Source organism: Artemia sp. Qi Xiang Cuo, chromosome 12 (genome assembly GCF_049724085.1).
Source record: "Artemia sp. Qi Xiang Cuo chromosome 12, ASM4972408v1, whole genome shotgun sequence".
Lineage (NCBI taxonomy): Eukaryota > Metazoa > Arthropoda > Branchiopoda > Anostraca > Artemiidae > Artemia > Artemia sp. Qi Xiang Cuo.
The window spans coordinates 11,371,522-11,396,486 of NC_142805.1; the positions used below are offsets into that span (position 1 = coordinate 11,371,522).

The window sequence follows — 24,965 nt, forward strand, 5'->3', positions numbered from 1 at the left end:
CGGCAAAACAGGAGGTTTCTTATACTGGAAAAACACATTTCGAATGTGATATATGTAAGAAACGTTTTACTACAAATGCCAGTTTATCTCGTCATCAGAGAGCTCATACGGGAAAAAAACTTTTCGAATGTGATATCTGTAAGAAACGTTTTACGCAAAGCAGCAGTTTATCTGATCACAAAAGAACTCATACTGGAGAAAAACCTTTTGAATGTGATATATGTAGGAAATGTTTTACAAATAGGAGTCATTTATCTTATCATAAAAAAACTCATACTGGAGAAAAGCCTTTCGAATGCGATATATGTGAGAAAACATTCCGCCGAAAAGCCCACTTGTTTAATCTCCAAAGAGCAGATACTGGAGAAAAACCTTTCAAATGTGATATATGTGAAAAAACATTCACTATAAAAGCCCACCTATTTGATCATCAAACAACTCATACTGGAGAAAAACCTTTTAAATGTGATAAATGTGACAAAACATTCAGTGGAAAAACCCACCTATTTGTTCATCAAAGAACTCATACTGGCAAAAAGCCTTTCGAATGTGATGTCTGTAAGAAACGTTTTACGCAAAGCAGCAGTTTATCTGATCACAAAAGAACTCATACTGGAGATAAACCTTTTAAATGTGATATGTGTAAGAAACGTTTTATTAGAAGTGCCGCATTATCTGTTCATAAAAGATCTTATACTGGAGACAAACCTTTTAAATTCAATATATATTACAAAACATTCAAACAAAAAGCCAGCTTATTAATTCATCAAATATCTCATACTGAAAAAAAAACTTTCAAACGTGATGTGTGTAAGAAATTTTTTAATTCAAGTGCCAGTTTATCTCGTCATTAAAGAACACATACTGAAAAAAAACATTTTAAATGTGAAATCTGTAAGAAATGTTTTACACATAGCAATAGTTTATATTATCATAAAAAAACTCATACTGGAGAAAAGCCTTTTGAATTCAATATTTGTGAAAAGACATTCAGCCGAAAAGCCAACCTATTTGTTCACCAAAGATATCACACTGGAGAACACCCTATCAAATCTTATCATGTTTGCAGCGGCAGCTGCAACTTAGTAAAGAGTGAACCATAGCCCGTTGTAATCAAAATTTGAAAAACGTGTTTTCAAAAAAACTGTCTGGTGAGAAAAAATTATCATTTGACACTGTTACGTAACTAGTTAGGTAAATAGTTACCATCACGAATGGTAACTATTGTTTTGGATAATCTTAGAAGTAGAAGTTTATTGCGAAAAATTTTTTTTGGTGATTTCCAAAAAGAGCCTGAAACCCCTTAAAAATGGCGTCAAATCGAAATAAAAAGTGCAGCATTGGAATCAGCATTGTCAAAACATTATGTTGGGTAATTACAGTCCCCCACCTTGAACACCAAGGAAAATGACTCTTTTGCATGGGTAGCACTGATCTGTCGCCCTTTTTTTTTTCTTGAAGGATTAGGGGGTGGCCAGATCGTCATAGAGAGGTGTTTATTAGGTCATTCGAAAGGGAATAAAATTGTTAGGTACCCTTTTTAAGTGACCAAAAGGATTGGAGGGCGAATAGACCCCCCCCAACTACTCCTATAAAAATTTTGACATAGCCATTTTTTTGGCATGGTTCCAAGGTCCACTCTATATACGTTTGATGATGATATGACCCCTCATAGTCCCTGGGGACGGGCTGTATGTGGCATCGGGTGTATCGGTATCGTGGGTATTGGTTTCGCTTGTATCTTATCGGGACTTTTGGTTTCCGCTTTTTTTTTTTTTTTTTTTTTTTTTTTCATTTTCTAGGCTCATTTGTTAAAGCATGTGCCGGCAAGGTATCATGGTTGGAACAGCAGTTGCAGCCTAGTAAAGAGCGAACCACAGCCCGTAATAACCAAAATTTAAAAAATGTGTTTTGAAAAAAAACTGACTTGTTAAAAAAAATTCCTGTCTGGCATTGACTCAGGAACATTAAGTGTTATTTTCTTTTATCTTACAAGTAAAAGTTTTTTTGCGAAAAGAAATCCATTTTGATTTATAAAAAAAGCTTCACATCCGTCGAAAATGGCGTCATATCAAAATGAAAAGTGTACTATTGGATGCAAAATGATTAAAACCTTGTACAGGGAATTTACAGGCCCCCTCCCTTAAAAAAAAGTAAAATAACTTTTGCATTTGTAGCACTTATATGTCTCCCTTTTTCTGTTTTTTTTTTTTTTTTCAACAAGTCTATGGGGCTACCGGAAAAACATAGAGAGATTATTAATTGCTCATTAAAAATTTATTTATCATATCTACTAAGTGCTTTTTATAAATTATGCCATCTGCAAGTGCTTTATGGCACTAAAATGGCACTTTTTGTGCTATTCCTAAAAGGGTGGCATTAGCAGGCTACCATAACATCGTTGGTACCAGAACATCGCTCATACAAAAGATATTGCACATATATACGTCTTTCACATAAATTCCACCGTCATCAAGTTCAAATGGCACTAAAAACGGCACTTTTGGTGTCGTGTCTCAAGTGGAAAAACTGCACTGTAAAAAAAATTTGATTTCCTACAAAATGTTTTGCTCAAATTCAAACAAGTAAAAAAAATCCAATTGTTCTGTTGGAATTGCGACTTGCTTATTTAATTCAAACAAGTTACAATAAAAATTCAATTTTTCTGTTGGAATTGTGACTTGCCTATTGAATTCCGAAAATTTATTGACATTATTAAGATTTATGTACTTTTTTAGTAGAAAAAATATAATTTTCACCTTAAATAGGCTATATCAATCAACACGGTTTGAACTTCAACTGTAGTATGAAGTTTCTTGAATATCATTTTAAATTTGACTATAGGACCATTAAAAGTAATATGTTCAGTATAAGTTCAATTCTAATATTTGAATTATAGCAGAAAAAGGGGAATGCTAATTGAATTTTGAGTATAAAAAGATAATTAAAAAAATAAAGAAATAATTTTTTACTTTGAAATAAGTTGAGCTTTCTTGTCTGCAAAATGAACACCCAGAAACTTATGTACAAAAATTATCTTTTAACTTTTACAATCACTTTTTTTAAATACATTTTTTGTGAGTTTCTGTAGGTAGAAAATTTTATTAAGATGCTACCCTAACCTTAACAGTACTAACGGTGAAAACATATTGCTTTCTGAATTCAATTTTTTCTAATTAAGAACGAAAGTCCTTTTGTGGGAACAACCTATGTTTTTGCGATGAACGTCATTTTTGTAATGAGACCCAAAAAGCGTTTCAAAAAAATTTCTTCACTGGATTTGCTTTAAATTTGGTGCTTACGCTGAATAACCAAATAAGCAAATATATCGAAGAAAAGAAGACGCCATTAAGGGTATCTCAGTCCATTACCTACACGTAAAGGAACCAAAAGCTTCTTCAAAAAAGACAATTTTCTAAAATGATGCACACACCAGGTATAGGCTTGTCACAAAATTGCTTGCTTCAGTGGTAACACCTTTTTGGGAATACTTTTTTCTGTGATTTGGTAGTTTTTTTTCAAACATCATATTTTAGTTTTCATCCTCTAAAAGAATCATAAATTCAAGACTGGAGATTTTAAACCTCCAGCTACAGGGTTTTGAACCTAATAGCCATTCCTGAGACGGTTTTTATTACTATGGTTCTCTTCACTTTCCTATTCAGTGCCAATCCGCAGGTTTTTCAAGCTCGTTTTTAATTCCCATTAATTCATTTTCTTGATAAAATTTTGCCATTAATATAAACCAAAAATAATAGTCAACATTCTTGCCACTCAGTATAGTCACCTGAAGGTTGAGTCACTAATTAGCTTGAAATGCTATATTTTTCTGACCAGACAGTTTTTATCTAAATAAGTTTGAAATAGGTGGCTGGCTCTTTACTTGGAAGCAGTTATTGCTTCAACCTTGGTGAACAAACTTTTTGACAGAACCTATAATAATTTACCATTATCCATGTAATATTGTCTCTTTTTTTTAATCTGATGCTCTTCTTATTCTTTATATATTTACTAAGTGCCTAGATGCTGGGAGGATCAATTACCTTTAGTCCTTCTACAAACTACCACATAAAAATTTTGTAGCATTTTAAAAGTCTTATGACTAACCAACTTGTTATATTGTAAATATTTTATTTAAGTTTTACTCTTATTTTGTAGAAGCTGAAGATATATTCTCAGATGATAAGAAAGATATTTTTGGAAGCACACATCCTATGCTATTCTCCCCCCTCCAACAGTGCCAAGAAAACTCTGTCAAAAAACGAGAGTCACCGAGCCAATTCAGTAACACACCAGTGTCCATTGAAGCACCAACTCAGTCCGGGGAATTTGCCCGGAATTTGCACCAACTCAGTTATGCAATTTGCCCATTATGCATTAAAATTAAATGTTGCTTCAAAACTAAATCAAAAGGAACTGTGTGTATGGTTATCAATAAGACACCTCAGCAATATCTTAGGACGACTAGAGGTATTAAGTTGAAACTTCCAGGGCTACTACTATTACTACCTCTGTTCTTACAATTTATATAAACGAAAAGAGCGTAAGTGTATCCAGGTTGTCAAATAGAATACATAGGAATTTTTGGGAATGAAAATAAGTTTTATTTTTCAGGCCAACTGGAGGTATAAAACTAAATTAAACAATATGTGTCAGGATTAATAATTGTTGAAAGTTTTTTCAACATACAAATAGCAAGCCAGAGTATGGATTCTTACAGAAGAAAAACCCCAAAAGATATAAAAAATTTATTTTCCATGAAAAACACTGTGTCAATAAAAAACGAACAGAAATTGGTTTTAAAAACTTTTTCCATAAAACATGTTTTTCAAAGAAATATAAAGAGTTCCAATAAACCAAAAATGAGGAGAAATAAATTTAAAGAATCTGCCAAATATAAAACTACGATATATCACCATGAATAAATAAAAGAAACCCCAAAACGAACAGAAATTACAATCAGTAATAGAGCCAAACTCAAAACGAACAAAAATTAACAAGAGTAGGGCTGACAACCCCCCATGCCTCCTCAAGACCAGAACATAATTTGCACTGTGCTGAAAAAACAGATGACCGTGGATTGTAAGTTTAAAACACATCCACTGATATTTATTCTAGTCTGGCATCCTGGCATCTCTGGAGATTGTCAACATGATGGTGATCATGTTAAACTGGAGCCGAAAATTGACAGGGACGAAGGTATGCTTCAGATTTCCTGATCTTCTGTATTTTTGCATGTCTAAAATGAGAAGGTTTATCTTAAACTTTCTTTGAAATATTGACAGGGCATGAAAGATAGGTGTTTATTGCATCTGATCGGTCTGATTGCATTTGCAAAAAAAAGTATATTTAGTTAATGATAATCCCATATGGTTTTGATTATTAAAATTTTGTATCCTAATTAAACTCCTGGATAAAACGACAAACTTAATTCTGGCTTTTTGGAACCAATTAGAACTCATTTACAATTTTTAAATATGGATTTAGCTATATGTAATAAAAAATAATTGTTTTTTATGGCATAAATACCTTAAGAATATGCTAATGTAATAAATCTGTAATTTAATCATTCTCTTCTAGAAACACCTTAGTTTTGATTGCTTTTAATGCAACATTATCTCCAAAGAAGTGGATAATTTACAGTATCATATTGGACCGTAATTTTCATTTTACTTTTAACTTTGTAATAAGCATAGAAGAAATTTTTTTTAATACAATTCGTTTTCAGTAAAGGACCAATTACGCAGTTGGCTTTAGACTTTTACAGTTAGGGAAGGGGGCAGTAGCCAAACTGTTGTTTCTATAAGTACAATTGTCTAATAAGTACAAAAGAAAATATTTGTAATATAGTTTATTTTCAGTTAAGTACCAATGACGCAGTAGGCTTTAGACTTTTACAGTTAGGGAAGGGGGCAGTAACCCAACTTTTGTTTGTAGGGATTTTGTTTGTTTTAAGGTTTATTTATATATTCAATTTAAGTATTTCTTTATTTAAGATTTATTTATTCAATTATATTAGTACCTGTTGTATCTTTGTTTGCTATGATTGTTTATTTAGTCTTTTTTTATTTTGAGTTTCATTTATTCTTCAATAGTAAAAGATTTTTTTGTGTTTTAAGCTTGTAATGCTTATTTAATTCTATTTTTGTATGTTTTAAGAATTATTTATTCATTTATATTTATAAATATCGTAGGTTTGTTTTATATGATTGTTTATTCATTTTCTGTTTGTTTGGGGTTTAATTTATTTTTTATCATTAATATCTAGTCGTGTCTATTATTTAATATTATATGTTTCTATTGGTACTTTTCTTAATTTTAATAATGAGTTTAGATTTATTTTAGAAGATTATTTTTGTAAAATTAATTTAATTTATAAATTAAGTAATGAGGTAAGATTAACTAGACTTAAATTTGTAATAAATGTACTAGGCTAACTATTTTAAAATTTGAGTTGTGTGGTAAATTGAAAGAGACCTAAAAAATACCAGCCTTTGGTTTTCAGAGAATTTAATATTATTAAAGTTCTTCTTGTTGCAGCGTCATCTGATAAAGATATGAGCAAACAAGAATGCGGATTGCATAGCATGCCAGGTCTAGGAAGAATATGTCTAATTAAGAAATGAATTGGAAATGTCAAAATTAAATAAGGGCTTTATTTAGCTTATTTTGGAAAGAAAATTTATGGGCATCTTTTTTACCGATTGGCTGAAAAAGAATTTGATTTGGTAAATGTATTAGTTTTTGATATTCTGTAGTATGCGTATATGAGTTAATATTCATGGTCCTAAAATTTCTGTAAAGAAAATCTTTGCCAGCAATTCTTTCTTTAACAAGCTTATCGAATATGTTTACAATACTTTTTTTTGTGTTATTGTTTTATTTATCAATCCAAAAGAAATTGATTTTAAAATGTACACAAAGCCTAAGTATATTTATAAATACGTAAGTAAAGAGTTGTAACTTTTATTAAAGATAGTACAGATATCTTGACAAATTATTTTATTAGGCATAGGAAAAATCCCACAAGAAGTACACCCCTTCTTTGAAACTTAACACTAGAATATGAGATATTTGGAGTTGAATTTGACAGTATGCCCAAGCCTAGAATCTATGTTGTCTGAACTGTCTTGTTTTTATTTTAATCTTTGTTTTATTTTGTTTTTAATTGAAATGTCGTTTTTTCATATTTTTTGCAATTCTTTCTTTGAAAAGCTTATTATCTAAATTTTTAATTTTAGCTTTGTCTATTTGTTTTGTTTACCAGCTTGTTTTCTGTTGGGAGTTGACTAAAAGTATAAACTTTAATCCTATACATGCAAGGCAACATCTTACATGTTAGTTTTGTTAACACGGATGAAATCAATTCGAAAATTTAGGCGTGAATTTTTTGCTGATTGGCTGAAACATTTTTGAATTAGCAAAAATTATAAAGGTTTTATTCTGTAGTTTGCACATATGAGCAAATATTTCAAGGTAACAGTTGTCCGAGTCTAATATGAAATTTGATAAATTCTTTACGAAAAAGTGTTATTGACTGTTTTTACCAGGGGGTCGACAGAACAGAGTTTCGCAAATGTTAAATTGTGATCCTCAACTTATTGCTGGGTTTGCTTTGGGTCTTGTTTGTGGCAATAGGCCTAGTGTTTGAAGATCTTTGTGATGTCCTACCCAATGCGTGATGGGCCAATAATAAGCTTTTTTTAATAATAACAAAGTTTTCTTAAAAACCGAATAAGGCAGTACAAAACAGCTAAATTAAAATAAACCTAAAAAATACAAGTCTGATTTTTAGCGAATTTTATATTAATAAAGTTCTTCTTGTTGCAGCGTCATCTGATAAAGATATGACCAAACAAGAATGCGGATTGCATAGCATGCCAGGTCTAGGAAGAATATATCTAATTAAGAAATGAATTGGAAATGTCAAAATGAGATGCCAAGCCACAGTCATGTATTGGCAGAAAATGATGTGGCAAAACAGGAGGTTTCTTATACTGGAAAAACACCTTTTGAATGTGATATATGTAAGAAACGTTTTACTACAAGTGCCAGTTGCCAAGTGCCAACCGCAAAAAAACAACCGCAATATATCTCATTTTTAAATTATGAGAATTTACCGCTCCAAGAATTGACCGACCATTAATTTAAAAATTAGTAATTTTATTATATGGTTGAAGTCTTGAAGGTATTAATTAATTCTAAAACCTCGAGGGTTTTAGAAGGTATTAATTATATAATAGAGATGTAAAGGTTAGTTTATGGCTGCAATTATAAACTTTTGAACAGGAACAGTAAGTAAGGAGCGACCCGGCTCAATGGTAACCGAAACTCTAAAAAACGGAATTTTGATACCAATAGATACATCAAAAGAATCAGATTTTAATTCTGATTTCAAATATATAAGTTTCATCAAGCTTACCTATCAAATCTATTTCATTTAATCTTACCCATCAAAACTTACGCACCTGAGAAAATTTGGCTGACTTTCGAAATAAGGGGGAAAGATCCCCTAAAAATTATAGATTCTTAATGAAAATCAGACCATCATATTCAGCGTATCATAGAACCCTACTGTAGAGGTTTCAAGCTCCTATCTACAAAAATGTGGAATTTTCCATTTTTTGCCAAAAGAAAGATCACGGATGCGTGTTTATTTGTTTTTCTTTTCCCCAGGGGTGATCGTATCGACCCAGTGGTCCTAGATTATCGTGGGAGGGCTCATTCGAACGGAAATTAAAAGTTCTAGTGTCCTTTTTAAGTGACCAAAAAAATTGAGGGTAACTAGACCCCCTCCCACGCTCATTTTTTCCCAAAGTCCCCCGATCAAAATTTTGAGATAGCCATTTTGTTCAGTATGGTCGAAAATATTCTAACTATGTCTTTTAGGATGACTTTATCCCTCGAAGCCCCAAGGGGAGGGCTGAAAATTATGAAATTTACGCAATGTTAATATATAGTATTGTTTCATAAGAGCTATTTATTCTAATTAACGGCCTTTATGATTAAGGGGTCATTTTTAAAGAATTGGAACAAAATTCGAAATTTAGCTTAAAGAGCAGGGTATTGACTAGGGGGCAAACCCCCTAATATACGTATTAAAAATATATGAATATAGAAGTTCGTTACGTAAGTTAATTCGTAAGTTACGTAAATTTATTACTAATAAAACCGTTCGTAAATAAAATTCAACAAGTTTCGAGAAAGCCATTTAACTAAATTAAAGTAATATTAATATGCAAATTTCGTTTTAATTATTCATGCATGGTGAGCCAAAATCAAAACCTGCATTAATTAAAAAACGTTTGCAAATGAAATAAAAAACAAGTTTTTTTTAACTGAAAGTAAGGAACGACGTTAAAACTTAAAATGAACAGAAATTATCGCGTATATGAAAGGGGCTGTCCCCTCCTCAACGCCTCGGTCTTTACGCTAAAGTCTGACTTTCTCACAACTAAATTTTTTTAAACAATAAAATTTTGTTTTCATTGTAAATTTTTTTAATTAACTTTAACGAAATTCACACCATCAGATTCAGCTTATCAACGAACATTATTAAAGAAGCTTCAAACTCCTATCTGCAAAAATGTGGAATTTTGCATTTTTAATTAACTTTAACGAAAATTACACCATCACATTCAGCTTATCTGAGAACCCTATTAAAGAAGTTTCACGCTCCTAGGCAGAGAGTTTAAGATATTTCCAGTCGAGGGAAATTCCAAAAAATGGAGGGCAACTAGGCCCCCTCCCACGCTCATTTTTTTCTCAAAGTCACCCAATTAAAATTTTGAGATAGCCATTTTGTTCAGCATAGTCGAAAATCTAATAAATATGTCTTAGGATGACTTAATCCCCCACAGTTCCCAGGGGAAGGGCTGCAAGATATGAACTTTGCCCATTGCTTACATATTGTATTGGTTATTGGGAAGTATACAGACGTTTTCAGGGGGAATTTTTTCTGGTAGGGGGGGGGGGGGGGGGGGTCGGGGGTTATATGGAAGGATCTTTTCATGAAGGAAGTTTTCATAGGGGAAGAGACATTGCTATGAAGGGGGCGCCGGATTTCCCATCATTAATTTAAAAACAAAATCAGAAATTAAATATAAAAAAACTAGTTTTCAACTGAAATTAAGGAGCAACATCAAAACTTAAAAAAAAAATATTAGCTATATGATTGGGTTCACCTTCTAGTCAATGCCTCGCTCTTTAAGCCAAAGATTTTTTAGTACTTTCATAAGAGCTATTTATTCTAATTAGCGGCCTTTGTAATTAAGGGGTCATTTTTAAAGAATTGGAGCAAAATTCCAACTTTAGCTTAAAGAGCGAGGTATTGACTAGAGGGCTAACCCCCTAATATACGTGTTAAAAATATATGATTATAGAAGTTCGTTACGTAAGTTAATTCTTAAGTTACGTATATTTATTACTAATAAAAACGTTCCTAAATAAAATTCAACAAGTTTCGAGAAAGCCATTTAACTAAATTAAAGTAAAATTAATATGCAAATTTCGTTTTAATTATTCATGCACGGTGAGCCAAAATCAAAACCTGCATTAATTAAAAAACGTTCGCAAATGAAATAAAAAAACAAGTTTTTTTTAACTGAAAGTAAGGAACGACGTTAAAACTTAAAACGAACAGAAATTATCCCGTATATGAAAGGGGCTGTCCCCTCCTCAACGCCTCGCTCTTTACGCTAAAGTTTGACTTTCTCACAACTAAATTTTTTTAAACAATAAAATTTTGTTTTCATTGTAAATTTTTTTAATTAACTTTAACGAAATTCACACCATCAGATTCAGCTTATCAACGAACATTATTAAAGAAGCTTCAAACTCCTATCTGCAAAAATGAGGAATTTTGCATTTTTAATTAATTTTAACGAAAATTCCACCATCACATTCAGCTTATCTGAGAACCCTATTAAAGAAGTTTCAAGCTCCTAGGCAGAGATTTTAAGATATTTCCAGTCGAGGGAAATTCCAAAAAATGGAGGGCAACTAGGCCCCCTCCCACGCTCATTTTTTCTCAAAGTCAACCAATCACATCCCTTTGATCGTAGTTTTGGTAAGCATTATCGACAACTCACTAAACATATCGCTTAAAATGCTTAAATCCCACACAGGTCCCAGGGGTCGGGCTTTTAGATATGAACGTAGCCCACTGCCTACATATTGCATTGGTTATTGGGAAGTATACAGACGTTTTCAGGGGGAATTTTTTCTGGTAGTGGGGGTTGGGAGTGGGTCGGGGGTTATATAGAAGGATCTTTTCATGAAGGAATTTTACAGTGGGGAAGGGAAATTGCTATGAAGGGGCGCCGGATTTCCCATTATTATTTTAAAAACAAATCAGAAATTAAATATAAATAACAAGTTTTTCAACTGAAAGTAAGGAGCAACATCAAAACTTAAAACGAACAAAAAAATATTAGCCATATGATTGGGTTCACCTTTTAGTCAATGCCTCAGTCTTTAAGCCAAAGATTTTTTAGTACTTTCATAAGAGCTATTTATTCTAATTAACGGCCTTTATGATTAAGGGGTCATTTTTAAAGAATTGGAACAAAATTCGAAATCTAAAAGAGCAGGGTATTGACTAGGGGGCAAACCCCCTAATATACGTATTAAAAATATATGAATATAGAAGTTCGTTACGTAAGTTAATTCGTAAGTTACGTATATTTATTACTAATAAAAACGTTCCGAAATAAAATTCAACAAGTTTCGAGAAAGCCATTTAACCAAATTAAAGTAAAATTAATATGCATATTTTGTTTAATTTATTCATGCACGGTGAGCCAAAATCAAAACCTGCATTAATTAAAAAACGTTCGCAAATGAAATAAAAAAACAAGTTTTTTTTAACTGAAAGTAAGGAACGACGTTAAAACTTAAAACGAACAGAAATTATCCCGTATATGAAAGGGGCTGTCCCCTCCTCAACGCCTCGCTCTTTCCGCTAAAGTTTGACTTTCTCACAACTCAATTTTTTTAAACAATAAAATTTTGTTTTCATTGTAATTTTTTTTTAATTAACTTTAGCGAAATTCACACCATCAGATTCAGCTTATTAACGAACAATATTAAAGAAGCTTCAAACTCCTATCTGCAAAAATGAGGAATTTTGCATTTTTAATTAATTTTAACGAAAATTCCACCATCACATTCAGCTTATCTGAGAACCCTATTAAAGAAGTTTCAAGCTCCTAGGCAGAGATTTTAAGATATTTCCAGTCGAGGGAAATTCCAAAAAATGGAGGGCAACTAGGCCCCCTCCCACGCTCATTTTTTTTAAAGTCACCCAATTAAAATTTTGAGATAGCCATTTTTTTCAGCATAGTCGAAAATCTAATAAATATGTCTTAGGATGACTTAATCCCCCACAGTTCCCAGGGGAAGGGCTGCAAGATATGAACTTTGCCCATTGCTTACATATTGTATTGGTTATTGGGAAGTATACAGACGTTTTCAGGGGGAATTTTTTCTGGTAGTGGGGGGTGGGAGTGGGTCGGGGGTTTTATAGAAGGATCTTTTCATGAAGGAAGTTTTCATGGGGGAAGGGACATTGCTATGAAGGCGGCGCCGGATTTCCCATCATTATTTTAAAAACAAAATCAGAAATTAAATATAAAAAAACTAGTTTTTCAACTGAAAGTAAGAAGCAACATCAAAACTTTGCCCATTGCTTACATATTTTATTGGTTATTGGGAAGTATACAGACATTTTCAGGAAGGATTTTTTTCTAGTGGGGGGGGGACGGCTGGAGAAGGGGGGTACTCGGGTGATTCTTTTCGTGGAGGATGTTTCTGTGGGGTAAAGGAGATTTCTATGAAGGGGGCGCCGGATTTCCAAGCATTATTTAAAAAACGATCAGAAATTTAAAAAAAAACAAGTTTTTTCAACTGAAAGTAAGAAGCAACATTATAAATTAAAACGAACAGAAATTAATACGTATATGAGGCGGTTCTCCCCCAAGTCAATACCTCGCTCTTTACGCTACAGTTTTTTTAGTGCTTTCAAAAGTGCTATCTATTCTAATTAAACGGCCTTTGTGATTCAGGGGTTTGTGAATTAATTTTTTTTTTAACTTTAACGTAAAGAGCGAGGTATTGACTAGGGGGTGAACCCCCTCATATACGTAATAACATATACGTAATAAAAAAAACAAGCCATACGGCTCAATAGTAATCGAAACTTTTAAAAACGGAATTTTGATGTCAATAATCATATATCTAAAGAATGGGCTTATAATGCTGATTCTAAATTATTTGAAAAAAACTACGTTTTCTAAAGAGTTAAAGAGTGCCTCCTAATCCCTGTACGTTTTAAGGTTCGACCTTGTAACTCAGCCTCGACCTTGTAACTCAGCCTCTTTAACTCTTTAGAAAACGTAATTTTTTTCAAATAATTTAAAAAAGAAACTGAGTTTCTTTTTAAAGTTTAAATTCAGTATATAAAAAAATTGCTCTGACAGTGAATCGAACCCGGATTTCCGCCTGACAGTCTGGAGTATCAACCGAAAGACCAAACAGGCACAATAGCAACTATTCTTTAATATAAGGAAATTTTTTCGACGCATGCAAAGTCCTACGAAATTTGATATTTTGCTTTTAGAAAATAGAGAAGGAATAATTAAATTGAGTTGAAATGTCCTGGATGAGGTTACAGGTTCCAGAACAATTCCTTCTCTAAATTTCAGCCCGATCAGACAACGTTAAAGGGGGTTGTGGTGGGAAAAATTAAAAGGGGCTAATATAGGAAAACAAGGTTTTTCGTAAATGTAAATTCGGGGGATAATTTTTTCGGTCTGAAAATATCAAAAGGCCCTAACAGGTCGAATTCTGCTTCGAATGAGTTCTCATTCACCCGGATCCGTTGCCAACTGTGGCCTGTAGGCGTGGCTAAGAAAAAAAATGAATTTTAAGTGGCTATATTTGGTTTTTTGAAAACAGGGGAGGAGTGATCGGATTGAGCTGAAATTTCGAAGATAAGCTCCCGGTCCCTAGGAAAGCTTAACCTCTAAATTTCAGCCCAATCGGACAACGTTAAAGGGGGCTGTGGTGGGAGGGTCCAAACTTCCGGCCCAGTTTACCCCATGAAGATAAAGTCGGAGGAGGATGAAATTTTGCAAGTTTCTTAGTTTGAGCTTGGGCTACAAAATGCGATTACCGCCGTCTCTCTGCGACCTCTAGGACCTGAAATCGCTTAACATTGTGGTGGGTCGCCTCTTTATAGAGGCACAAGTGTGCCTCCTTGATATATAAATTTTATTAAGTTTAGTATTACTCATCAAAGGCTACGAGCCTGAAAAAATTTACCTGATTTTTTAAAGAGGGAGGAAACATCCCCTACAAGTGAAAGAATTTTAATGAAAATCCCACCTTCAGATTCAGCGTATCAAAAAACCCTATTACTTAGGTTTCAAGCTCATATCTGCAAAAATCTGCAACTATATCTACAACGTAAGTAGTAACCTAGGTGCTGATCCGAGTAGTGCTTGCGTAATTTGTCTTACCTCTCGCCTGAGGCATGAATATACAGTGTAGTCTAACCGGTACATTGACTTACCACGGGTCAGTCACCTATTACTACGAACGGTACTTGCCTTAGCAGACGGGTTTTCTGCTAGTACCACGAGCAGTGCTTGCGTAATTTGTCTTACCTCTCCCCTGAGGCATGAATATACAGTGTAGTCTAACCGGTACATTGGCTTACCACGGGTCAGTCAGCTATTACTACGAACGGTACTTGCCTTAGCAGACGGGTTTTCTGAGCTAACATTCATTTTTTTTTTGGTCAAACGGTGAGAGAGCGGTGGTTAGTGTATATACAGTAACTTGATTAGTAGTTGGAGTAATATTAGTTGGAGTATATTTGGATTCAGATATAATGAGTAATTTTAGTTGTAGATCTTACTAGTAAGAGAATAGAATTAAGGGGGATAATAAGCTTTGTAAGTGGATGTGAGCTGGGAAAAATGAGTGGTGCATTTACATTCTTGAAGATTAATGATTGAAATGACAGCAGCAGCAGCAATGATAACGATTGACTTCTAAGTCTGCATTGAATATGGCTGTGTGTTCTCTGGATAAGTGATATCATTGTGCAATTTTGAAACAGTGGAGCAACGATTGTTTGCTGGTAAAATGATAATCAGCTCCATACATAGACTTTAAGCTGCTGAATGTTCCCTATCGAAATATACTTACGAGAATAAACTACATCAGTGAATACTATTTTTTTAATTATATTCAATAAAAATGTTTCTAAATCGATGGTATTTTTTGTTCTTTCTATAGTAGACTAGCGTATATTTTCTAGAGTACAAAAAAAATTCTGGTTAGTCTGAAGTTGGTTGTGAGAGAGTTAGGACTCTAAAAAATGGATAGATTCGAGAAAGAGCGAATCATGAGGAATCTAGTTCTTATGGAAAAACGTTTGATTCTAGATGATGATTTTCTAGAGTTGTCTATTCAAAGGAAGATACTTTCTCGGGGAATGCTTGTTGATATAATGAAAACTGACTCTCCATCATTAGACTATTGTATGAAGCTTCTACGTCGTGGTCCAAATCTATTTACCCAATTTATTGATATATTGATCACGACACGGCAAAATGATATTGTGGATATGCTTTTAAACATTAGTTTAGAAATTTAGAACTTTTTTTCATGAGAAAGATTGTGTTCATGGATGATTTACTCCTCTCTCTATGTCAGACAATTTTTGTTGTTGTTGCTAGTTCAGTTTCATTGTGGTAGTGAGAGTGTCAACACATGACAAAATGTTCCATACATGTCCGTTATGTATGTACACACAGGGCAGCTGGTCATCATCATGTGAGAATTGCACAATGATTGATGAGTATGATGAAAAGTGTAGATTATGCAACCCGTGTAAATTGCATAGAGGATATACTGTACAAATTAAAGGTTGTAATCCTTGTCTTGAAGAGGTGTGTGACTCTCATCCTAGGGGCCACCACCTATGCTCCAATTGCCATTATGATAAATGTAATCAGTGGGAGAATACATATCCCGGTATGATTGGAAAGAATCCTAACCGTGATTTTAGTTTATTGCTATGAGATTGGTATCGTCGTGGTTTTAGATTGTTCTGGGAGGAGGAACCGGGTCAACGATTCAACTGTTGGAACAACAAACGAATATGGTTTCTACGTCATCGTTGTGAAGACACTGGGTGTTATGATTATAAGCCCACTGATTTTTATTTGGCTGTGACAGAATGTGATTCGACACTTGAGGACACTGTTTGTGAAATTGCTTCAAATAAGCAAATTGAAACATGTGAATTCTATAGAATGAATGAGAATAGTATCATTGACTATACAAAGAGATATGACAAGAGTGAAGTCACACTCTACTTTAGAAAATCTGACCCTGACATTGCAGTACATCAGGATCAGTACACTGTGAATTCAGATAATCTACCTGCGCTACTAGTTGTCGACAAAGACCTAGTAGCGGATGAAATCTAAAGAGTAGAAAAGTCGTTTTATCATGTATATAAATTTTTTTTATTAATAAACAATTTCACATACATTTTTAGAACATTTTATTCGTACGGCACTAAAATCAATATTAAATACAGATATAAGTATATTCTGCACTATAAATTCGTTCAATTGAGGTAAGTCAATGTAGATGTTGAGAAACTGCCCGTAGGTGTAGCCACGACATCTGAAAATGAAAAAGAGTAGTGTTTGAAAGCCACATGTCTTAGTCGTTAAATCCTGTACTCTTCGTTCATTTTGAATAATGGTTTTTCCCCTGCTTTCAATAAAGTTGCTGATGTATGGAGCGTAGAATTTATACGATAGGCCAAGAGGATCAAAAAATTCAATATTCTTCGTTGTTTGAAAGATACATAGCCAATTGCCGGTCTTCAATGTTGATGTACTGCTATTAACAATGATAAGAGTGTTGTCAACACTTGAAATCTTTTCAACGAAGTCTGATGGTATACAAGGGGAGTTTTTTCGGGACGTGTATGGATCCATACCAAATACGTTGAATATTTAGTTTGTGTTAATGGTGCTAGGTCTAGTAGAACACTCCAGTCGGGTGTGATTTCCCAATAGGTTTCAAATTGACTCATTGATCTTAGCGTGATAGTGTCATTCAGAGCATTGGCAAATTTAAACTCTAAATATACATTCCCTGTTCGTACTAGGCTCAGATTTTGAGTCCCCGGCAAGTCCAAAATAATTACCCGATGATTTTTTTAAGACATTGAATCGGTTATTCCATTTTCAAATAGTTGAGAGTCATAACCTAGGGATTGCATGGTCAACTCGTACAGAGTTCTATAGTTTTTTTGTCAAATGATAGTGTACAGTGGAATCCCATTCACTTTGCACACAAGGCTAGTTAGACAAAAAAAAATTAAAATCATGTGGGGATTCAGTCCAGGATCCAACGGCACTGCCACTCTTTACAAAGGCCAAAACCAATTTTGATGGGATTTCTCCATTGATAAATGATGAATCGCTATAGCTACGAGAGCCGGTGGCAATGTGACGTTGATTGGTGATCTTATAGGGGACAAGATGTTTAATGTTGTTACCATTGGCTCTTAGCTTTTCCACTGCCAATGCAACAGAGCTCATAACTTGTTGTTTTCGAATATGGAGGATTGCCGATGTGATAATGACATTTGCATCGGAAGCTGCAGGAAGTGTTTTTCTCAAAATGAAATTTGACGGGGCCAGCTGTAACTTTATGTCAATCTTGACATTGGGGGGTAGCCAGTGGGATATATTGAATATCTCATGGTTTAATTTTCCAACTAGATGATACTCCTGGGACACTGCAGCAGTTAACTCACCGTTGGTATCAACATCTGATCTATATTTATAGCCCAATGATTGTCCTATCAACTCTTTATATGCCTTTGGCGTCATCATCATAAATTGTATATAGCTAGTACAGTTGGATAAATCGTTGCTAGTTATCACCAATGCTCAATTAATAAATACATTAAATTGTTTGAATAGATTTTGTAGATTACATTTTTCTAAGTACAGAACATTAACGGTATTTAGAGTTGAATTATCTTACTTTTTCTTCGCCGTAAGATTTAATTCACTAAAGGTTGATGAAAAATCAATGACATAGTATTCATTGTAAAATATTTCAAAGTGAATCTTCTCCGAAAGAAGCTGTTGAGGATGACACTGTTCATAGTAACAATTCTTGACACTGAAATCAATATTTTCAGCATTGAATAGATTCAATGTGGAACTAATTGATGGATACGATTCCTTATGGGGGAGATAAGTCATCTTAAGAGAAGAAATCCTTCTTTGATCTAACAATCTTCTTCTTTTTCTTCTTCTTCTGCTTATTGGTCTTCCGTGTTTTATTCCTCAAAGTCTTTGTCGATGTCATTTGCTTCCTGCCTGGATGGGGACTGATGAGTGAATAACGCGAAAGCATCCTTTTCAACCCCTCCCCATTTTGTCAAGATTTTAGTTGTTCACCAACGCCTCTTGCTGAAAATCTAATATTTTCCTTAACACTCTCCTTGAAATTGTTGCCCGACCCCCAGTCCTGTAGTGTGAAGGCAGCGAAATTTGATGCAGCAGGTACAAAATATTTTCTGGCAAGGGGTAGTGCAGAAGGAAATCGTCTAGCAGACAAGCGACCAAGACATGAACCAAACATTTTAGTAAAACCCTTATAATAGTGTAATCCAATGCCTATTTGACATGGATTCAAAGCACTGACAAAGCAATCAATATAGGGGCAGAAAAATGGAATTCTTATCTTGCTGATTTAAGGCGATTGTGCTGTCGTTGACAATTTGTCGAAAATGACATGTAATCACTGCTAAGCCTTTTGTTATTGCTAGAGGATCACCCAATTCACTTCTTAGTGTTAACTGACAGAGTTCCAAATATGAAGTGTTTACAGGAACATACTGAAGATGCTTTATATTATAGTGATGAACAAGTTCATGAGTTTTTTTTCTCTCAAGAACACGTAGGAGGGGAACATTTGAATTACCGACTCTCGGTGTTTCCACAAAGGATGCATAGATAAATGTGCAAGAGTTCGAGGCAAAACCAGGTGGATAATCAGCAAAAATAACTTGATCCATCCCTTAAACGGTACGAGCATTTTTCCCAGTGATCATATTCTGTTTAAAGCCAAGAACATCTCTCAGATTATCATTGAGAATAATTGTTTCAGTGTCAGCAGGTGAGCTAATGTAAATCCTATCATGTTCCAATGAATAATTAAAATAGAATTTGCCATTCCTGCGATATGAGATTTTTCTATTGATTGTATGACACAAATCCCCCATATTATCATTTTCAATATATTTAAATTTGACATGTGGATATTCACTAGATTTAAGTGCTTCAACTCATTCATAGTCGACATAGCCCAACCCATTCATAGTTCAATCGAATGGTTTAACTTTTATATCATACACACGATCCTTTCTCAGGATGTCATAGGTATTTTTGAGAATACAGTCGACAAGAGCCACTTCATATGCACCATCAAATTTGATGGCGGGGGAGAGTTTTGTCCAAAAATCACTTGTCGTATTCAAGTCATTGTAGAGAGGATCGGAAACGTCGGACATAAAATTAACATAGAAATCCAGGGGCATTGTCAGTATCTTCAACACCGATCCAAGAATCAATATCAGAGTTGTATCCTAGCCACCGAACAAATAACTGTTTTTTACCACTGTGAGTACGTGTCTTTAATATCTTTTCAATTTGATAGATTTCACTAGCATTTTTAACTTTTTGCAATTCATAGTCATAAAACCCACGGAGAATCTTTTATCTTTGGTATCACGCAGGCGATAAGTTTTGGGCTTAGTGCATAGGATTTTTGCCAGTTTAAAAAGTTCCGTGGACCACAAGTAATTCACCCTTTCAAAAATATTAGTTGTTCTATTAATTCGAACGGTATCACCAAAATTGAATTTATTTTTCTTCTTCTTGGCAATCGATTCATTAGAATACTGTTTAAGAAAGGTGTCAATTGTATCATGATCAGAATGATTAACTTCCGTTGGCGTAAAGTTGGACAATAATCGATGAGGTCGTTGATTATAAATCAACATGATTTTATCTAGATCATGAATAAAAGTCGATATATTTTCCAATGTACAATATCTTGAAATTAAAAGTCGAATAGTTCTTATCAATCGTTCGGCCAATGCAGCCTTTATATGACTGTGACTATGATAGAGCAGTGTACTATATATCTCTAGTACTTTTGCAACCTGGGGATTAACAAATTCACTACCGCGATACGTTTGAATTTTTTTATATGAATCCTGTTCGAGAATACTTTCAATGGCCTGAGCAACTTCAACACCTCTCTTTGATCGCAATGGAATTGCATATGCATAACGACTATAAACACTGATTGCAAGTAGGATGTACTTGTACGGTGTATTGTGACGTCTTTGAAGTTCATCTAGAGTCAGGAGATATGCTTGCATTATATGCAATTGGTAAAAGGCTTTAGTTTTTCGATATTGATTGGCACAAAGTCTATGATTTCTATGCAGAGTGTAACTTGATTCATTTTGTAGATAGTCTTGTACACTTTTAGTGTGAACACCAGTGACTATGGAAAGAGTGGTGGGGGAACTTAAACTCCCCGCCTCACCAATATTTTCATAAACACATTTCAGAACTTCAAGCATTTTGAACGTAAAATCGTTGTGTAATGGCCGCTACCCTATTTTATACGGGTTGTTGGTAGTGGTGGTGGTGGTGACGTTGATTTGATATGTGTTCGTTTTTGTCTAGCTATCAGTGGTGTGATAGTATTCTCCAAAATTGATTTAAAATCTTCTTTTTCAAGTTCATATTTTGATGGTGTCAATGTTGTTGATGATGATGATGATGATGCATGTTCATTTAATTTTTTTAGAATTTGTCTATTGCCAATAAGACTTTTGGGGAAGTTTAATGTATTTAGTTGTATAGATGAGTGTCAAACGATAATAGTCCTTTACGATTTATAACCATGTCATAGATTAAATCAAGTAGATTATAGCTCTTGCCCTGAATTATAATCCCTTTCCCATTGCTCTCAACCTGAATATGATCTTGACCACTTTCCACGAGATAGTTTAGGAGTCATGTACTTTTTTCAAGATAATAGTGGGGCCATATATTTACAAATTTAAATAAAACTTAATCCAAGTCCTCCTTCTTTAATTTTGTTCCAGCAGACTCTTGAGGAGATGATTCTTTTTTTGGGATCAGCAGCAGCAGTGAGCTTCGATCGATAGGACTTTTGTTTGTCCACTCGGCGAAGTGCATTTTGAAGTAAAAGCAGTTTTTTATCATCCTCAATAGTCTCATTGTCAAGGAATTTACTCAGATTGTTCTCAAAGTGTTCGACGGGTGAGAGAGCGAGTTCTATTGGAGTCAATTTATAGGGTTTTGCCATTCTCTTTCTAGAGAAAACTGTTTACAAGCCCTGCAATTATTGGCAGTAAAAGTGTGAAAAAGCTACCGCCCGCCTGAAGAAGTCGTTTCCTTTTAAAATTCTTTCCTTTCTTTTTAGAGGCCAATGTATGTACAATGGAACGATGTTGCTTTGCCGGCTGCTTAACTGTTTCTGCCACTTTAATGTTACCCTTAGTCAAGTTTAAGAAAAGTTTGGATATTAGATTAATAAAATCGTTTTCACGACCATGTTTGAAAATGGCTATCCTAACTGATTGTTTTGAACTACATAGACCTGAAAGCGGATGACTATTTTCATATAGTTTGTTCAGTGTCATGATAGCAACTAATAGGTGTCCTTATAGTTCATAGGGAGATATAGTGTAATTTAACTGTCAAAAACATATGTGACTACACGCAGATCGTCGGGTGTATTTGATTAAGATCTAATAGGATATAGCCGTGGGGTTTATTAGTTACTTGATTTTATGCTGAGAGTAGAAATTTGGGTGCTCCATGATAGATTTGTTTATTAAGAGTTATTAGCGAGCTAGAATCACGAACAACTCTGTAGATGATATAGTAGGTGCATTTCAATGCAAGTGCTCGCATACATTTGCTCTGATGAAAGAGATTGTGTAGAACCAGAGTAACGGAAATCTGTTCATGATGACAGCGAACAGTGAACAGTTGTAGTATTTCCTCGGACCATTGTTCAACAGATTCAGCCATATCGTCAATGATCAACGAAGAGTTTTGTTCAATAATGATGAAAACATCAAGTCCCTGTATGAATTGTATCTGCATCAACCACGTCTTGGAAACTGCTTTTATTTTATCATATGACTCCTGCCAAATACTGTAACAATAGTAGATTTTTTTAGGCTTTTCCAAAAACAATTTATCGCAATTTTTAATTATTTTAGTTAATAGTGTTGTTTTGCCCGACATTGACGGTCCACACAGAAACGATCTGAATGGTGTTCTGAATGGCGATCTGAAACTTTTAAAAAATACTACATTGAAAAAAGCACATTAAACATAAAAAAAATACACTTTTTTAATTTATTTATAATAAAAAATACGCCATTTGCATAACCACTAGAAAAAAAACACTTAAATATATACACTTTTTTTTTATTTATAGAAAAAAAAAATACAACATTTATTGGAATAATGCACTTGAAATAATATCACTTTTATTTACATCTTTTTAAATTTTGGGGTCCCCCTCCCCCCCCCCCCCGGGGGCGGCCGCTGGGGCGGCCGGGGGTGGGAAGCGCCGGGCTCCAGGAAGTGGGGTCCCGCTGTGGTGGGCCCGGGCCGGGGGCTGTCATTAAATAGTTGAAATTTATCTGCCTTGCACACACACACACACACACACACACACACATTGAAAATTGTTTGTGATATAGAATATAAAGGAATTTAAAAAAAAACCTCATTACCCAAAAAAACCCACCCCCCTAATGGATACTTTTTTTTTAATGAATTTAAGTTCATTTTTCTAGACCGAGCTTTTTTCTTTAATGTATACATTAAAAGCGGGCGTTAATTAAATAAAGACCCTGTGGTAGTACCTTAACACCAACCACAAGTACAAAGACTTTTTATGATATGGCCGAAAAGGCGTTTTTCTGTGTAGTTTTTAAATTGTAAAGAGCAAATCGCCATGACTTTCGCCCTTGGCACTAAACTACGTTCCACAAAGTTTCTATACACACTCATGTAAAAATTGTTTTTTACAAAGTGTGTAGGTACCACCTTGAAAACTTGTTTGATATCCTTGCTGTGCGTCTACAGACAGTATACCCTCAGTCTAGGAAACACACCCCTGGATATCACATCGCTACCCGTTTCAGATTTTAGCATTAACAATTGATTTGGGGTCTGGCGTTTCACTAGCTCTGGGTAGAGGGATTCGTCCCAATTAGTGTAGTCCATTCGTGAGCTAATGTACTCACCATTTTCCAAGTCATTCCATAGATTTTCAGTTTTGACTTTTAACAGGAGTGAATCAGTGTCCCCGTAATACACTTGAACTTGTCCCTCAATTGGCCACTGTACCTTGCATACATTATAATAAAACGACAACATGAGTTTCTTGGATATTTCGGTTATTGCACTTCCACCCGCAATATTTTTATTTAATACAATGTTTCTTTTTCTTGCGATGTAGGAACATCATATCAGAGTCTATGATTGTGAACGATGTGAAGTTTGGATCCACAATGATTCGAGCACAGTCTTTGGGGTTGGTTGTAATGTCACATCGACTTCTGTTTCTTACGCCCTCGCACATTTTACCAAAAGCTGAGTTCAAAATGAGTTTATAGACTTCTTTTTCAACCTTCGCTTTCGCTTGTGAATGCTTACTAACAAAGCTGTCAATAAACGTTTTCATGTAAGGCTTTTGATCATATTGGAGGGCTCTATGAATCTTTCTGACTTTGAAACCATTGGTCACCATCCATTTCAATAGCACGTGATGAACAACGATATTATGTTTCGGGTTGAGGTCGGCAATTATTTTTTGTTTTGAAGGTACTCAGTGCATACTCCCATCCTCTAATAAAGATAAATTGTAGGGACTCAGAGAGTCCCTACCCATCGGTCTATTTATGCAAGGAAAAACAAAGTCTTTTACCGAGTCATGGATTTCCAACGGTATTTCACTGTCAATTCCAAAAAACCGCCTCTACGTCCCATTCTCCTCACCACTGGCAATGTCGGGGAAATTCTAAGCACACGGATTATCAAGCCATTTATAATTGCCACACGGCAAACAGTAGTGAGACATTGCCGATGGGTAAAGAGAATTCATATCCAAAAAAACGGCGTCCGACTTTTCATCGGTGTGCTGCCCACTCGGATCAGTTTTCATGATACGATCCCCGTGAAAAACATACCCACCCCTCATTGATCTCTCTACAAACAGATGCTGATCCACATTGGCGATCATACCTATTTCTTCTTTGCTGATTTTAAGTATCAAGTCCATCACCAAATGAGGAGTGGAAAAATAATAACCTAAATCCAACCCAAATTCCCCATAGATTTTATCCGTATTCTTGCACACAATGTCCAGAAGAGTGAGTACGTCACTGGCCAAGTAAAGTTTACAATAATCCCACCCATTTTTACATCCGCCCTTTGCCCAAACCCTCTTAGCAAATTCGTAGTCGCTAGTGGTGCACTCACTCTCAGTAAGAGAATTGTAAAAAGCTTCAATAGGCTGTAGTGACACCTCATCTAGCCTCGAGCCAGAGTTGTAATAATCATATGGATATATTCCCTTACACGTTAATAACTCATACATTTCATCGTCGGGGACGCGCTGTTTGAGGAGGGGGAAGCTATCGAAATTGTCACTTTTCTGTACCTGAATCAATTGACTTAAAGATATGGGGAAGAAGCTGAAAGAGTCTAAAAAACGGATTTTATTCAGGCACGTGTTACCCTTGTCAACTGTTTTCCACATGAATTCTAGCAGCAGTAGCTTCACTG

The 24,965-nt window shown here is 34.6% G+C and overlaps 1 protein-coding gene and 1 long non-coding RNA gene across 2 annotated transcripts in view; one reads left to right on the plus strand and one right to left on the minus strand.

Annotated features, from left to right (window-relative positions):
- Positions 1-24,965, minus strand: part of LOC148945772 (uncharacterized) — a 128,315-nt gene that overhangs the window by 89,930 nt on the left and 13,420 nt on the right. The gene's annotated exons all lie outside the window — the stretch shown is intronic.
- Positions 2,895-8,293, plus strand: LOC148945776 (uncharacterized). The gene is made up of 2 exons (XR_016142511.1): positions 2,895-5,199; positions 7,831-8,293. It is a non-coding gene; the product is annotated as an uncharacterized LOC148945776 (long non-coding RNA).